At 42.7% G+C, this 16,974-nt stretch overlaps 1 protein-coding gene across 1 annotated transcript in view; it reads left to right on the top strand.

Annotated features, from left to right (window-relative positions):
- The window catches only part of LOC114653844 (arf-GAP with SH3 domain, ANK repeat and PH domain-containing protein 1-like), a 354,271-nt gene that overhangs the window by 197,859 nt on the left and 139,438 nt on the right, over positions 1 to 16,974 (top strand).

The raw sequence follows: 16,974 nt of genomic DNA, 5'->3' as shown, positions 1-16,974 counted from the left end.
GCAGCAAAGCAGCTCCAAATTAGAACCTTTTCACTACCACCATGCGTTAGAGTTTTAGTTTGTTTTGGTCAAATGCTGTCTTTGATTTTCACCGGACATGTCATCTGCTACTGTGGCTATACAATTCTTTGTGTCATCTGCCCAGAGCACATTATTCCAGAAGTCCTGCTCATTACCTTCTTATTAATGGTCATAGTTTAGTCTTGCCCTGTTGTTGTTTCTGGTTTCCTCCTGCCACACCTCCCATGTACTGTTGTGGCCAAAACTTTTGGGAATGACACAAGTATTGGTTTTCACAAAGTTTGCCACTTCAGTGTTTTTAGATCTTTTTGTCAGATGTTTCTATCGTACACTGAAGTAGAAGCATTTCATACATGTCAGTGGCTTTTATTGACAGTTACATTGTTTATGCAAAGAGTTAATATTTTCAGTCTTGACCCTTCTTTCTTTTTCAAGACCTCCGCAATTTGCCCTCTCATGCTGTCAGTCAACTTCTCTGCCAAATCCTGACTGGTGATAGCCCATTCTTGCATAATCAGTGCTTGGAGTTTATCAGAATTTAGGGGTTTTTGTTTGTCCACCCGCCTCTTGAGATTTGACCACAAGTTCTCAATGGGGAGTTTCCTGGCCATGGACCCCAAATGTCGATGTTTTGTTCCCTAAGCCACTTAGTTCTCACTTTTACTGTATGGCCCGGTGCTCCATCATGCTGGCAAAGGCATTGTTGGTCACCAGACTGTTCTTGGATGGTTGGGAGAAGTTGCTCTCAATTTTTAATGATTGACTCATGCACTTTGACAGTAACTGTGGCAAGAGCTACCTGTAGGTCCAGTGTTGAAATTAGGGGCTTCTTAGAGACTTCTTTCAACATCTTATGCTCTTTATTTCAAGCTGAACTTGCAGGGGGTAGTCCTGGCCTGGTCAAGCTTCCAGTTGTTTGAAACCTCCGCTTTTAGATGATCTTCAGACAGTGGATTGGTTGATTTCTGATTGTTTGGAGATTTTTCCTTCCAGACTCATAGGCATCTACAGTAGATTGTTCTTTCTGAAGGCTTCATTGAGCTCTTTCCATGTAGGCATGGTGACAGCACACACTTTGACAACACAGACCAAAACAAACTTTAAATAAGAGAACCATGTCAGACAAGATCCTCTCTAATGAAATTCTAATTGTCTGCACCATACTTTTTCCACATGTGAAATTTGCATTTGTGTTTATTTCAATTATGCAACGTACTACAACATATAAATATGCGATGATGTTTATTATATCATATCACCTTTATTTATATGTATTGTCTAAATGAAGATCAAATCTTCATATTTCTACATCTCTATATACAGTGGAACCTCGGGTCACGAACGTCTCGGACCACGTACAATTCGGGTTACGACCAAAAAGTTCGCCAAACTTTTGCATCTGTCCACGACCACACACTCGGGTGACGAATAAGCCAGTTTCCCTTCTGGTCACCACATGTTCAGTCTCTCCCTGTGCATTCCCTGTGCGGTGAGAGAGCGAGAGAGAGCGCCAGAACGCGAGAGAGAGAGAGAGAGCGCCAGAACGCGAGAGAGAGAGAGAGAGCGCCAGAATGCGAGAGAGAAAGCACCAGAACGCGAGAGAGTTAGAGAGAGAACGGAACGAATTAATTGTATTTACATACAATCCTATGGGGGAAATTACTTTGGGTCACGACCAAATCGGGTTGCGACCAGAGTTTTGGAACGAATTACAGTCGTGACACGAGGTTCCACTGTATGTAAAGTCCAATGTCTGTTTGTCTGTCCGCTTTTCACGAGAGAACAGCTTAACGGATTTAGATTGGGTTTTTTTTTTTTTTTTATATAAGTGGCTTGAACATTCTGGTTGATTTTGTCACTTCTCTCATAGTTTGCTTGCAAATCTGAGAGACGTGCAGCGGGCCGAGGGGTGGGGCCCTCCTCACTCACACGCCAGCCTCTGGGGGGAGTACCTTACCTCCACTTAGCTAACGAACAAGAGAGCTACTTAACACATTTAGATTGGGTCTTTTTCTATAATTTGCTTGAACGTTCCGGTTGATTTTGCGACTTCTCTCATTGTGCTGTGTATCATAGTTCGCTTGCAGTACCGATTTATTTGCGCGAATCTGAAAGACACACAGCGGTCCGAAGGGGGAGGCCCTCTGCCCTCCTCACTCATTCACTCACTCACACACCAGCCTCAGGGAGTACCTTACCTTCCACTTAGCTGGCGAATGAGAGAACTACTTAAAGGATTAAGATCGGTTTTTTTTTCTAGAATTTGCTTGAACATTGCAGTTGATTTTGTGACTTCTCTCTTCGTGCTAAGAATCATAGTTTGCATGCAGGAGTGCTATATTCGCACTAATCCGAGACAGAGGCTGCGGGCCAAGGGGAGGGGGAAGCATGACTTCAGGAGTGGGGAGCTGGACGGGGCCCTCCTCACTGTCCTGTTTCACTAATATGCAGGCAGAGCCACGGGGGACGGCTAGTATCTTAAAAAAGGAAAAATTATTTCGTGAGATGTACTTCTTTTTTCACATAACTTCATTTAACATCTCTTTTTGAAATTTGTGTCCACATACTGTATTCCTAATGTTAATTTATTAGGAGTGAACATCTTCTTCATGTTTTTTATTCACATTTGTTTCTCTGTTCTCTCTCTGCCGAGGTGTTTCCAGCACTTTGCCAGTTTTCTCATTTCATGTCAGCGTGATATCTTCACTACGAATGAAATCCAAGTCTCAATATTTTAAAGAAGGCAGTCAATGACAGTAATTTATTTTAAGCAATGCATTGAAATTTAAAGCGTTTCTTGACTAAAAGCGGACATGACACCAATTAGAGATAGGGGAAGATAGCAAAAATATCTAGGCAGACAAACAAGGAGAAGATAGTGGCAAGAGACGGGTTTGGGAGCAGGTATATGAAAAATTGGAGACAAAAAAGATAGAGATTTTTAGAATAGAAAAGGCTAGGAACAAGACTGGGAAGGATTTTAGTCAGTTGAAGCAGATGATGTTGACACTCTCTCCGCAAACAGACATACTGCTGATGGCTGTGCCCAAGAGGTCATTAAAGGCCTGGATCTTTGGTTTTTATCAGGATACTCGCACACTCAGACACTCAGACTCCTCACTCAGTCTCTCGAGTGCCCCGATCAGAGCCTCCATTGACACTGCAAAGATCACAGCATTGTCAGCAAAGTCAAGATCCGTGAATCTTTCATCACCAACAGATGCCCCACAGCCGCTGGACCACATGACCGAGCCCAACACTCAGTCCATACAAGTATTGAAAAGAGTAGGAGCAGAACACTCCCCTGACGAACCCCAGAATCAACTGGGAAAAACACAGAGGTCCTGCCTCCACTCCGCACAGCACTCACCGTACAAGTGTACAGGCTGGCCATGATATCCAGCAACCTCAAGGGGATCATGCGAACTCTCAGGATGTCCCACAGGGCATCTCAATCAACTCAACTCTTTACAAAAATCGACAAAGGCTGCAAAAAAAGTCTGCCGATATTTGCATTTGCGCTCCATGAGAACCCTCAGTGCCAGGATGCAGTCGATGGTAGATTTCTTAGGCGTAAAACCAGACTGTTTTGGTCGCTGGTAGGTGAGGAAGTGATCACGAATCTTATTGAGGAAGACCCTAGCAAGGACCTTACCCGGCACCGAGAGCAGTGTTATCCCCCTGTACTTGCTGCAAAAGAGAAAGTTAGAAGAATGAGAAGAGTTTTGGAAGATGTAAGATTAAAGATAAATAGGAAGAAGACAGAATATGTGGGGTTTAATGATGATCAGGATTCAAAAGTTAGCCTTCAGGGAGAAAGATTGCTTGCAATGCCAAGAGGACAGCCTCATCACCAGCCTGGAGAAGTTCACACCAGAAACCAGAGATCCCTGCAGCCTTTCCTCCCCTCAGCTGGTTCACCACCTGTTCAATCTCAGTGAGACAGTGTGGGGGGGGGGGGGGTCACAGCTAATTGGAGGATCAGCCTCAAGAACCGTAAACCAGACTTATGCAATGTCCTAGCCAGAGGATCAGCTTTGAAAAACTGCTCAAAGTAGTTTCCTTTAATGATCTCTTGGGCATGGCCAGCAGCAGTGTATTTGTCTGCGGAGAGAGTGTCGACCTCGTCGAGAGGTTTACTTACCTTGGCAGTGACGTTCATGTCTCTGATGACTCTTCCTTTGAAGTCAGTAGACGGATTGGGAGAGCATGGGGGGTCATGAGGTCACTGGAAAGGGGTGTGTGGCGCTCCTGATATCTATGCAAAAGGACGAAGGTCCAAGTCTTTAGAGTCCTGGTGCTTCCTGTCTTGCTATATGGTTGTGAGACATGGACGTTATTCAGTGACCTGAGATGAAGAATAGACTCATTTGGTACTGTCTCTCTCTGGAAAATCCTTGGGTACTGCTGGTTTGACTTTGTGTTGCTCATAGAATCCCGAATGAGACACATTACCTGCATTGTGAGGGAGCGTGAGTTACGGCACTATGACCATGTGGCGCAATTCCCCGAGGGTGATCCAGCTTGTAAGATCCTAATTGTTGGTGACCCGAGTGGCTGGACCAGGCCAAGGGGTTGCCCACTTAACAACTGGCTGCGGCAGATAGAGGGTCATTTCTGGAGGGTGGGACTGGACTGCATGTCTGCCTGGGGGGTTGCCAACCGGGATCCTGAGTTGTTTTGTTGCATAGCGGGTGCAGCAACGTACTGTACCAGTGCATGCTCCCCAACTTGACTTGACTTGAAGCAGATGAAAGATGAGCATGATAAGATGAAGAATAGATGGATGAGATACTTTGAAAGCCATTGAATGAAAAAAATCAAAGGGTAGTATGTGGGGATGAAGTCCCAAATAAAGGGCTAGTACCAAAAATAAAGAGGGAGGAAGTAAGGAAGCATTGAAAAGAATGGAAAAAATTGAAAGGCAACAGGGCCAGATGAAATTCCAGCAGAAGTGTGGAAGAGTTTAAGAGAAGAGGGAGTAGATGTGTTGTGCAGAAGATCTATGAACAGGAGTGAATACCAGAGGAGTGATGGAGCAGCGTGATTGTGCCCATTTATAAGGAGAAGGGCGATATTCAGGATTGTAGAAACTACAGAGGTATAAAGCTGATGTCACACACAATAAAAATTTGGGAAAGGTTCATAGAGAGAAGTCTTGGAAAAAAGACACCCATAGGAGAGGAGCAGTTGGGTTTTATGCCAGGAAGAGGAACAACGGATGCAGTCTTAGCATTGAGACAGCTCATAGAGAGGCATCAAGACAAACAGAAAGGTTTGCATGTGGTGTTTATTGATTTGGAGAAGACATGTGACTGAGTGCCAAGTCAAGACTTCTGGAGGTGCATGAGAGAGAAAGGAGGACCAGAGAAGAGTGTGAGGATTGTCCAGGATATGCATAAGGGAGTGAGGATTTGGGGTAACAAACAAGATACCAGTTAGAGGAGTTCCGCACCAGGGATCTTCTTGAAGTCCTGAGCTCTTTGATCTGGTTATGGATGTGTTGACTCATTGAATAAGAGACCAATCCCCTGGTTCAGGGTTTTTACTGATGCCATTGTGTTGTGTAGCAACAGAAAAGAGAAAGTTAGAAGAATAGAGAAGAGTTTTGGAAGATGTAAGATTGAAGATAAATAGGAAGAAGACAGAATATGTGGGGTTTAATGATGATCAGGATTCAAAAGTTAGCCTTCAGGGAGAACAATCAAAAAGAGTGGAAATATTTAAATATCTAGGATCAGTGGTAGCTCAAGATGGACAATTAGATGTGGAGATAACCCACAGAGAGCAATGTGGATGGAACAATTGGAAGAAGGTATCAGGAGAATTGTGTGATTCAGGAATTAAGGTGAAGGTTAAAGGTCAGGTTTTTAAGACAATGGCAAGACCAACCATGATGTATGGCAGAGGTGGGCAATGTTGGTCCCGGAGAGCTGCAGTGGCTGCAGGTTTTTGTTCCAACCCAGTTTCTTAATGAGAAGTCGATTATTGCTGACAAAGCACTTATTGCTTAAGTGACATTTTGAGGCTTCACTTTAGTGGTCTTACTTGTTAAGGTTTCCCACCCTTAATTGCTTATTTCAGTCTTAAACAGCTGCATTCAGTGTTTTTAATGGCTCCTTATTAGCAATAAAATGTAAATGACAAAGCAGCCAGCAGTTCTCTATCTAGCTTGTTTCCATTTACATCTGTATGTGTTCATCGTGCACTGTTTGATTTAATAAAAAAATTAATAGACAAATGTGACAGACACATCTGAGGTTGGCAAGGATTGGTTTATAATTAAGCAACTGGGTTCGAATGAAAACCTACAGCCACTGCGGCTTTTCAGGACCGACATTGCCCACCCTTGATGTATGGAGTTGAGACCTGAGCAGTAAAGTGCAGCACAGTGGAAGAAGAAGTTGGATGTGGCAGAAATGAGAATGTTGAGATGGATGTGTGGAGTTGGAAAAATGGACAAGAAATGGAGACAGTCAGAGGTACAACAGAAGTGGGAGAGACATCTAAGAAAGTACAGGAAAGTAGGTTGAGGTGGTAAGGAAATGTGATGACGAGAGACAAGGAATATGTGGACAAAAAACTGGTGAACATGGGAGGGGGCCTGAGGCAGAGGTGGATGAATTAAGTAAAAGAAGGGTCTGAGTGGGGGGTGAGGTGCAGGACCGAACTGTATGGAGAAGGTTGAGCAAGCACATCGATCCCACATAGAGTGGGAAAGGATGAAGAGGAAGAAGCAGCTTCTTGACTAATTATAACTTATAAAGTGAGAGCAAAGCAAAATCTCTGATGTTTGTCTCTTGCTTGAAATGTCAAGAGCACAATATGAAAAAAGACATTTTGCTGAATATTTTGGGATTTTTTATTTTTTCTGATACGGTTATTTATTTTTTTAAAATAAGAATATGTTAGGTTTGTGAAGATTTCTCAAAAATCAACTGCTAGGTAAATTGGTGGTGTGAAAGTGCACGAGTCTCGGGTGCCGCCATTAGAGCGCTTCAGTTTAGCCCCTCTCCAGCTCTGAGCACGCAGGGACTCCTCATGCCTTAGGAAAAAAGAAAGAGATGGATGACCTAATAATGATGTTTTGCCAGGGGAATCTGTATCATGAAACTTCCAAATTAAATCCATGTGAGGCTAGAAAATGGAAAATGAGGGAGAAAACCATTTAGCGCATTTACTCTTTGCAACGTTTTTTTTTTTCTTTCTTTCTTTTATCATGTGATGAAATGGAAAATCTAAATGTTTCATACTTGTCCGAGAGCTTTTCATTATTAACACATGCTTTCATTTTCATGTTTCTAGGTATATCTTTAGAACATCAATACTTCAAAATATTGTGCATTGGAAAAATTGGCAGAAATTTTTGTGTGTTGCATGCATTTAGGGAGAAGAAGAAAAACTGAAATTTAAATATCCTTGTTTAAGTCCATTTTAGGCTTCAGTTTAATATCTTCTTGTTGTCATTCACACAATGAAGTGATAATTTTCTTACCATAATGCAATGTAACCAAATATCACCTAAAAATAAGGCAAATAGCCACACAGATGCAGGTAGGACTTTATCAAAGAAACACCCAACCTCAGTTCCAAAAAAGTTAGGACATTATGGAAAATGTTAATCAAAACAAAAGTGAGTGGTTTTTAAATTTACTTTGAGTTATATTCAAACACAAAATGTATAAAGACAAGGGAGAGCTGCATAATGGATGAAAATTCCTCTCGCTAAACTCAATCAACTTGTGTCTTCAGTGCCCAAACACTTAATAAGTGTCATTAAAAGGAATGGTCAAGTGACACAATGGCGGAACGCTGGGCTGTCCTTACCATTCACATTTGATAGGAGTGTATGTTTACAAAAGAACAAATAAATGTACAAGGGGAAAACTGCAAATTCTGTGTTGTTGTTGTGTTTTCACTATAACACGGGGTGAACTGAATTTACCAAGCACTACTATTTTCTATAATGTCTCATATAAGTGATCTCTGCCTTGGTATTCAGGAGCTGAGACAATGCAGCTGGCAAGTCTAAATGTTTTTTTTTTTTATTACAATATATTCTATGGTATTCACAGTGTCAATAAATGGACGCTTGAGGGCGCTGTTGTCCCATAAAACCCAATAGACAGATGCAGACACTGGTTTAAAAGCACCCAGAAGTATTTTTATTTTCTTCTTCAAAGTGCCCCAAAGCACCTCCACCACCATAAACAAGTAATCACTATAATAAATGCAGTCTATTAAACACAATAATTCTCCTCAGCTCCGTCACACTCCTTCTCAACTCCAGCTCAGCTTGCTGGGTTTCCCATAGTCCTTTATATAGTCCTTGACCCGGAAGTGCTTCTCCTCTTCTGTTCACGTGACTTGTCAGCACTCCCGGGTCAGATGGAGAATTACATTTTTCTTCAGCCCAGAAGTACTGCTGTTCCTCCGTCCCCGTGACTTGGGAGTACTTCTGGGCTTTACGGGAAACAAAAATTCCCTTGTCTCCCTGCAGCATCACACGGTGGTCCCCAGGGTACCCAGCAGGGTTGTGAAGCCACACTCCATCTTCCGTGATGCCCTGCGGGAATCCGGGGCACCTCTAGGCTGCAGGGAAGACACCATCTAGTGTCCTGGTTGTGTCGGCCGGGATGAGCTGCCGGCCGTCCGTCCATCACAGCAGTAATCCTCCTGTAAAGGTGAGAAAGCTTTATTAGCATTTTAAAGAGCAAGAGTATTATCTTAAAAATTGTGCCCCATTGCAGCAAATGTAGTTTAACTCAATTTGATCGTTTGTGTCACAGTGTTCAGCACTTTTTGCCTCATAGGTCCAGTATACAGAGTTCAAATCCATTCAGTTACTGTGTAGAATTTATATGTTTTCTGTGTCTGTGTGTGCTCACCTCGATGGGGGGGGGGTTTGTGTTGGGGATGGGCTTTGTTCTCCTACCACATTCCCAGAGACTTAACTGATGATTCTAAATTGGCTCCATGGGAGTTTAGATGGGCATTGTAGCTTCATTTGTTGAGGATTTCAAAATAGTTCAAATGCAGCAGTCAGAAAGGCATTCAAGGAGTAGTATGACGTTTTGTACTCCACAGTCCAAGTGTCTTTGTTTTAAAGATTTTAGTGAATTTCAAAGCCAAAAAATAAAGAAAAATGTTAATTACACATGCAAAAGAAGGGACACTTCTTTTCTGTGATTTACATTTCTTAAGATTTCTGGTATCACATTCACCCCACACACATGTAGGTAAATTCCTTCTAATTGTCTGATTTCAATCTAAGAGCTGTACTATTGTGACACAGAACTTTTTTTGCAAACTACATCTGAGACCGAGACGTGTCGCTAACGCCTCATTTTCCACATCCACACTTGGACTTCCTCCCTGCTAATCTTATGGCAAACAGGGTGAAATGTTTCACCAGCATGTCGCAATTCTGGGAAAGAAATATCAGGGCAAGTGGAATCCATCAATGCTGGCCGACTGTTATTGGACACTGAAACGAGACGCCTCACATGCTGAGTAGAAACAAAAATCGGCAGCAAAACATTTTAAGCTGCATTAAACAAATGTAATGTGTCAGCATCATTAAGCGACTAAACGAGCTAAATTTGATAAAAGTTAATTTCACATTTCATCAAATTCCTATGTGATAAAAAATAAAGCAGTAGACTCACCCCACGAAGCTTCTCAATTTGCAGACCTGTGCTGTGGTGAAGTGCGGGAAGTTAGCCGTGAACCCGCGACTTCTGGTTCGGATGTGGCCTCCTTACAGCATGAGCTAATAAGACAACTACGTTTTTTGGCAGTGCAGAGACCCCATTTTTAACCGCTACACGCAGACCGCTTCCTGGTGACGTCAGCTGAACTCTCTCTTTCTGTCAGACCCCACCTTTTCCGCACAATATCACTAATCCAGAACTGTATTTGTGTTTAGCGTGGAACAGTCTGTCATAACCAGCAAAACTCTTACAGGAAGTGAAACCTTTTGGAATAAGTGGGTGTCCAATAGCGTTGTGGCCAAGGTGACAGCAGATTACTGGCCAGCCGGTAGATTCCTCTTTCTAATCTCCACCATCAGTCCTCATTCTATGAATAGGACCTGCCTATTCAGATGCTGTTTGAGGGGGTCCCCCATTGCGTTTAATAGTTTTTCCCATTTTTTGTTTGTTGCTAATGGTTTTTATTTGTGCCATTGGATATCATTTAGCCCTTCTATGTACAAAGTGTTATTTTTCGTATGAAGAGATTTAAAAAAAAAAAAAACCCTGCACTCTCGCTCCATACAATACAAGTACTTAAAGAGTAACCATAAATTAGGTCAGAAAGCATCATATATGGATAAAACAAAGGAAACGGCCAGAAAAAAAGCAGTTTCAATTTTAGTTCCCTTATTTATCTTTTATCCTGATGACTGAAAAGACCCCCTTGGGAAAATGATATTCCTCTTACTAATTTAATACTTTAAGTAGCCTTAGCAGTAACACTTGGAGCTTTTATGCCTGATTGACCTAATCAAGAGTTTTCTTTTTGAAGAAGCCTCCAGTGCTCCCTGGAGCTACAGAAATTGAACTCTTAGGACTCATAATTTTGTGCAAGCGCTCCAATTCTGTAATATTGAGTTGTTCTCTCAGCCCCTTAGATGGCAAACTGCTTTTCATGACATCTGAGCACCAATCTGCAAGCTGCCTTCAACACTCCTCTCAGCACAGCGGGGTGCTTCACAGCCTTAAAGTGTCATGTCTGCAGAACTGCTGCTTTTTCAGATCCTGTTTGCCAATCTATTGAAGGGCAGCATTGCCTCCGCGCCTTCCTCAAACATTTCTTACATGTGTTTCTGCTAAACGGTTTTGATTTATTGGTTTGGCCTGTAAAGTGAAGTGCATTTTGTGTTTAGACATGTGCTATTGGCATTCTAAGGTATGTAAGGTGCCAAAGGCCTTCCCTGTGCCATTGGGTAACAAGGCAAGACGTGCCAGTCTCTCTCACATATACACCAAAACTCAGCCATAAAAGACCATTTTAGAATCTCCTGTTGGAGGACAACCCAGGAAGACATTGGGATAAACCGCAACTGGGTGTCGGATTCAGGCTCAGGACACAGGGTTACACTTTTGGATTGAAAACTGGACAATGTGACAACTTAGTGAGGGTGATGGGTGAGTCTTCAATTCAAAAGCGTAACCTTTGTGAACTGTTTGTGCACTGATTTCATTTTCTGGAATTATTTATCCACCTTAATAAAAGGATAAGTGTAAGTGTGTTTCTGTGAGTATCTGTCTGAATTGCCAAGTCTGTGCCGTTCCAGAAGATAAAATGCATTACATTTGTCATTCCAACAGATGGCACATCGCACACATTAACACTCCTTTTTTTAATCTCATACCCGATGGCATATAACAGAGACGTGCATTGCATTTGTCATTCCAACAGATGGTGCATTAGAAACTTTAAGACTGCTTTCTCTTTCTTTCTCCTTCACTCCAGTCAGGCGAACTTTGTCCTCTTCCACCCGACCCCAACTTGCCTGGATGAGGCAGAGCAGTTCCTTTTATCTGAGACCTGGGACTATTTCTGATGCCATGGCATTGCCTGTAGGAAGTACACTAGGGTCAGACAGAAGTCTGACAAATCAGAGATTATAATTTCCTGTAGTGTACCCCTGCAGTACCCATGAAACTCCCAGTGTGCCCTGTGGATAACCTGCAAGTTATTGAAGTCTGGGGATGCTGCCACGTAGCATATTGGGACACAACATACTTGTATGCTGTTGTCTCCCCCAGTCCTTCCACTATTTTGGCCTCCTGGCCGGTCAAGAATACCTGTTCCATCCCAGCCGAAAGGCCAGCCCACGAGTACCGTCCCTTTACCATATACGCGTTAATTATTATCTTACTTATATTGTAGTAAACAATGAGAGTATAGAGTTAACTTTTGGCGTTCTTGCCCTTACTGCCCCAGTTTCTTTAAAGCTAATGCTGTTGTTTCTCTTGATTGCTTTCCTGGCATTCCGCATAATTCTGCAGTGCTGCTCACTAGTGGGTCCGTGTGTGTGACAGTGGTTATGACAGTCGGGTGTACTATAAACAGCTGCTTTTAAAAGCAACACATAATTGACATCGACCATAAAGAATCAGGTGTTTAGTTTTTATTAAATTCTTTTATGATTAGGAAAATATTGCAAGGCTTTCTGTGCCTAAAGGTTTGTTGGCCAGAATTAAAAATTGTTGACTCTTGGTGTCCGGACCTTTGATTTATCCAACCCTGCTGTCGTATTTTCCCTGTAAATGCTTCTTTAGAATCTCTTGAAAAACTTCATGGCAAAGCTTAAAAGATGCCTAACAAATTCTGGTAGTTTACAACACACAATTGTGACTCCGTGTAACTGTACATGTACAGACGTGGACAAATGTTTCGGTCCCCTTGCCTCTCATTGAAAAAGTGCTGTATGCCTCGTGAAAAGCGATTAAATGAAAAGCCATTGTCCCATGCATGCCTTTGATACGTCATCGAGTAAATGAAATCCAATGCGACAAGAGATCAAGCGTTGCTCATTCTACAAAGAACTTCTTAAACAACCTGGACACATTTGTTGGTACCCCTAGAAAAGATCCTAAATAATTGAACTTGAGAGGTTTTTCAGCCTCGCTGTTTTCTTGAATTGGTATCACTTGTCTCCAATCGTGCAATCAGTCATTCAGCTGATTTAAATGGAGAAAAGCCGTCACTCTGCTGTTTGGTGTCTTCCTGTGTCCCACACTGAATGTGGACCAGAGAAAGCAAAGGAGAGAGTTGTGTGAGGAGATCAGAAAGAAAATGATAGTCAAGCTTGTGAAAAGCAAAGACTAGAAGACCATATCCAAGCAACATGATGTTCCTGAAAAAACAGTTGCAAATATTTTGTAGATGATGAAGACCCATGGGACTGTAGCCAACCTCCCTAGATGTTGCTACAAGATGGATATCATCCACAGAATGTAGTGAGAATGATAGACAAAAAGCCAAGGAGACCTTCCAAAGAGATACAAGCTGAGCTCCAAGGTCCATCAAAGTCTAACTACACTATCCATCACGTTTTGAGTGACAGTGGGCTTATTGGAAGAAGGAGGACTCCACATAACAAAGCCAGGCTGGAATTTGCTAAAATGCATACTGACAAGCCACAATGCTTCTGTGTCCTTTGGACAGATGAGAGAAAACTTGAGTTTTCCGGAAAGTCACATCAGCTCTGTGTCCACAGATGTACAAATGAAGAGCATTATATCTACTGTAGAACATGGAAGAGGTTTGGTTATGTTTTAGGGCTGCTTTGCTGCGTCTGGTATGTGGGTGCCCTGAATCTGTACTTGGAATGAAAGAAATCTCAAGACTATCAAGACATTCTAGGGTGAAATGTACTGCCCAGTGTCAGAAAGTTCTGTCTCAGTCGCAGGATACAAACCCTCCAACCGGATAAGGAGCCAAAACACTCAACTGAAAGCACCCAAGAATGGCTAAGAACAAAACATTGGACTCTTCTGAAGTGACCTTCTTGAAGCTCTGATTTGAATTGCATCGAACATCAATGGAAAATGATGAAACATGCCGTCTGGAAAAGACCCCCGATACCAGACACTGCTGGAAGAGTGGGCCAAATGACAGGTGCAGAAGTCTCATGGAGAGCTCCAGGAATTGCTTGTGTGCAGGGACTGCTAACTCTAAAGGTTGTACAACAGAATATGAGGTTAAAGGTCCCATCATTTGTGTTATTATTTGAAATATTCTGTTGAATCAAAACTCTAAAGCAGCATTTTATTTTTTGTTAAATATGGAATAAATGATGGGTGACAATGACTTTTGTTAGTTTTAGGTTTTTTCAGTGGCAATTGTGGGTTCTTCCCTTTTTGTGGAGGGGGAACCAACAAATTTGCCCGAGTCTGTAAATCTGCCCAAGTGTTTCTTTTTTTGGATTCTGCTTTTTTTTTAGGCATGTCATTTCTCTGCTTTGTGACTCAAAAACTAGTCGTAATTCTTCACCGTGACATTGTACGCTTGAATGTCACTTTCATCCTAACCATAAATATTATCTTTGGTTGTGTGAAGGCCTGCCAGCACTGGACTGCAGAATTGGTGGTCTGCCCTGTGGAAACGCCAGCTAAAAATATGCTGCACGCAGAAAAGAGATTGTTCAGTCGGGCGTGATGACTAAGCTGTAGCTCACATCTGCAAGTCTCCAGGGTTGTCTTTGTGATTGCGAAGAAGCTCTCCTTAAAAATGCAACCTGTCATCTCAGGGGTCAGTGCAGTGACCTTAAAAGTGAGTTCTCCTATCCAGTGCATGGCTGCCGCTGCCTTTGCTATACATATCTGATTGTGCAGCGGGAGGGTCAGCAGAGCACAAGAAGGTGACAACCTTTACGTTTGCTTTTGCGACCTGAAAGTTGGATACCATCTGAATAAGAGAGCTACCGGTCATCTCTACCAAGGTGTCACTCATCTAACATACTTCAGGATTTGTAAAAGATGCAGCACAGAACAAAGCCATGTAAACCCTGTTTTTTGTGGTTCAAGGAGATGAAGAATTCAGGCTTAGAACAAACTAAAAACTCTGGAAGTGTCCGTCATTTTCCAACTTTTGTGCACCTTCCAGGATTCCTTCCACTTTTATTCTGTCCCAGGCCATTGCTCTCCTTTATTATGGTAGCCACAGAAGAAGAAAGCAGCTTATCCTGATCAGATAGATAGATAGATAACTTTATTAATCCCAAGGGGAAATTCCCATATTCCAGCAGCAGCATATTGATAAAAAAACAACATTACATTAAAGAGTGATAACAATGCAGGTATAACAGACAATAACTTTGTATAATGTTAACGTTTGCCCCCCCGGGTGGAATTGAAGAGTCGTATAGTGTGGGGGAGGAACGATCTCCTCAGTCTGTCAGTGGAGCAGGACGGTGACAGCAGTCTGTCGCTGAAGCCGCTCCTCTGTCTGGAGATGATCCTGTTCAGTGGATGCAGTGGATTCTCCATGATTGACAGGAGTCTGCTCAGCGCCCTCTGCCATGGATGTCAAACTGTCCAGCTCCGTGCCTACAATAGAGCCTGCCTTCCTCACCAGTTTGTTCAGGCGTGAGGTGTCCCTCTTCTTTATGCTGCCTCCCCAGTACACCACCGCATAGAAGAGGGCGCTCGCCACAACCGTCTGATAGAACATCTGCAGCATCTTATTGCAGATGTTGAAAGACGCCAGTCTTCTAAGGAAGTATAGTCGGCTCTGTCCTCTCTTGCACAGAGCATCAGTATTGGCAGTCCAGTCCAATTTATCGTCCAGCTGCACTCCCAGATATTTATAGGTCTGCACCCTCTGCACACAGTCACCTCTGATGATCACGGGGTCCATGAGGGGCCTGGTCCTCCTAAAATCCACCACCAGCTCCTTGGTTTTGCTGGTGTTCAGTTGTAGGTGGTTTGAGTCACACCATTTAACAAAGTCCTTGATTAGGTTCCTATTCTCCTCCTCCTGCCCACTCCTGATGCAGCCCACGATAGCAGTGTTGTCAGCGAACTTTTGCACGTGGCAGGACTCCGAGTTGTATTGGAAGTCCGATGTATATAGGCTGAACAGGACCGGAGAAAGTACAGTACCCTGTGGTGCTCCTGTGCTGCTGACCACAATGTCAGACCTGCAGTTCCTGAGACGCACATACTGAGTTCTGTCTGTAAGATAGTCCACAATCCATGCCACCAGGTATGAATCTACTCCCATCTCTGTCAGCTTGTCCCTAAGGAGCAGAGGTTGGATGGTGTTGAAGGCGCTAGAGAAGTCTAGAAACATAATTCTTACTGTGCAAGTGAGAGAGGGATCAGTGTAGCATATAGATGATGGCATTCTCTGCTCCCACCTTCTCCTGGTATGCGAACTGCAGAGGGTCGAGGGCATGGCGGACCTGTGGCCTCAGGTGGTGAAGCAGCAGCCGCTCCATGGTCTTCATCACATCAGTGTGAATTTATAGTGCCTTAAAGTATTTCGACCCCTTCACTTTTTTCACATTTTGTTATTATGCCTCTCTTATGTTCATTTTTTTTACTTACATTTTGTTTCACATCAAACAACACTCACAACCCCACAAAGAGAGCAAAGATAGGATAATAGACATTTTTGCAAATGTATTAAAATAAAACAAAAAACCCTGAAACATCCCATTGACTCTACTATTTAGACCATCTACTTGATACTTAGCTGAAGCCTCTTTGCCATCCATTCCAGCCTTAGAATCTCTTTGGGTCTTGATTTTAGGGATTGTCTGCCATTCTTCTCTGCAGATCCTCTCAAGCCCTGTCAGGTTGGATGGATGCTGTCAGTGCCCAGTTATTTTCAAGTCTCTCCAGAGTTGTTCTGTTGCTTTCATGACGTAGATTTACACGATTCAGGACCATACGCTATGAGAATCTGTGGTCCCGCAGCAATTAAAGCTGCTACAAGTTTAATTTCAAAGAAACCACAATTCGGTCAGATTTATATTTATGATCACAGAGAAGCGATGCAACATAGAATCGAAAGAGTTAAATGATCGGATGTATGAGAAATTCTACAGCCAATAATGGATATGTCCAAAAGTATCGCACTTTCTATTTTATGTGAGAATTCGTATAAATAAATAGAAAACGGATCCATACCACATGACCAACAGTACCAGAAATGTCAAGTTCAACTTGAAAAGTACCGAAGTCATCGTTTAAGATGGAAGGTAAAATAAAACTGCTAAGCAAGAAAGACCGGTGAACTGCTGAGTCCCGTGAGCAGGGTGGTCTTACCTGTTCAGTCACTTGGTGAAAGTGCGCGCGCGTGTGTGTGTGTGTGTGTGTGTCCTGACTTTTCTGCTTTCAGGACATTTCAGGTTAGAGTGCCTCTGGGGTTTCTTAACAATATATTATGCATTCTAGCTATTGTTAAAAGACTTAGGTGTGAAGATCATCTGTT

This window comes from Erpetoichthys calabaricus, chromosome 6 (assembly GCF_900747795.2).
Source record: "Erpetoichthys calabaricus chromosome 6, fErpCal1.3, whole genome shotgun sequence".
Lineage (NCBI taxonomy): Eukaryota > Metazoa > Chordata > Cladistia > Polypteriformes > Polypteridae > Erpetoichthys > Erpetoichthys calabaricus.
This window is presented reverse-complemented; position numbering and strand designations above follow the sequence as displayed.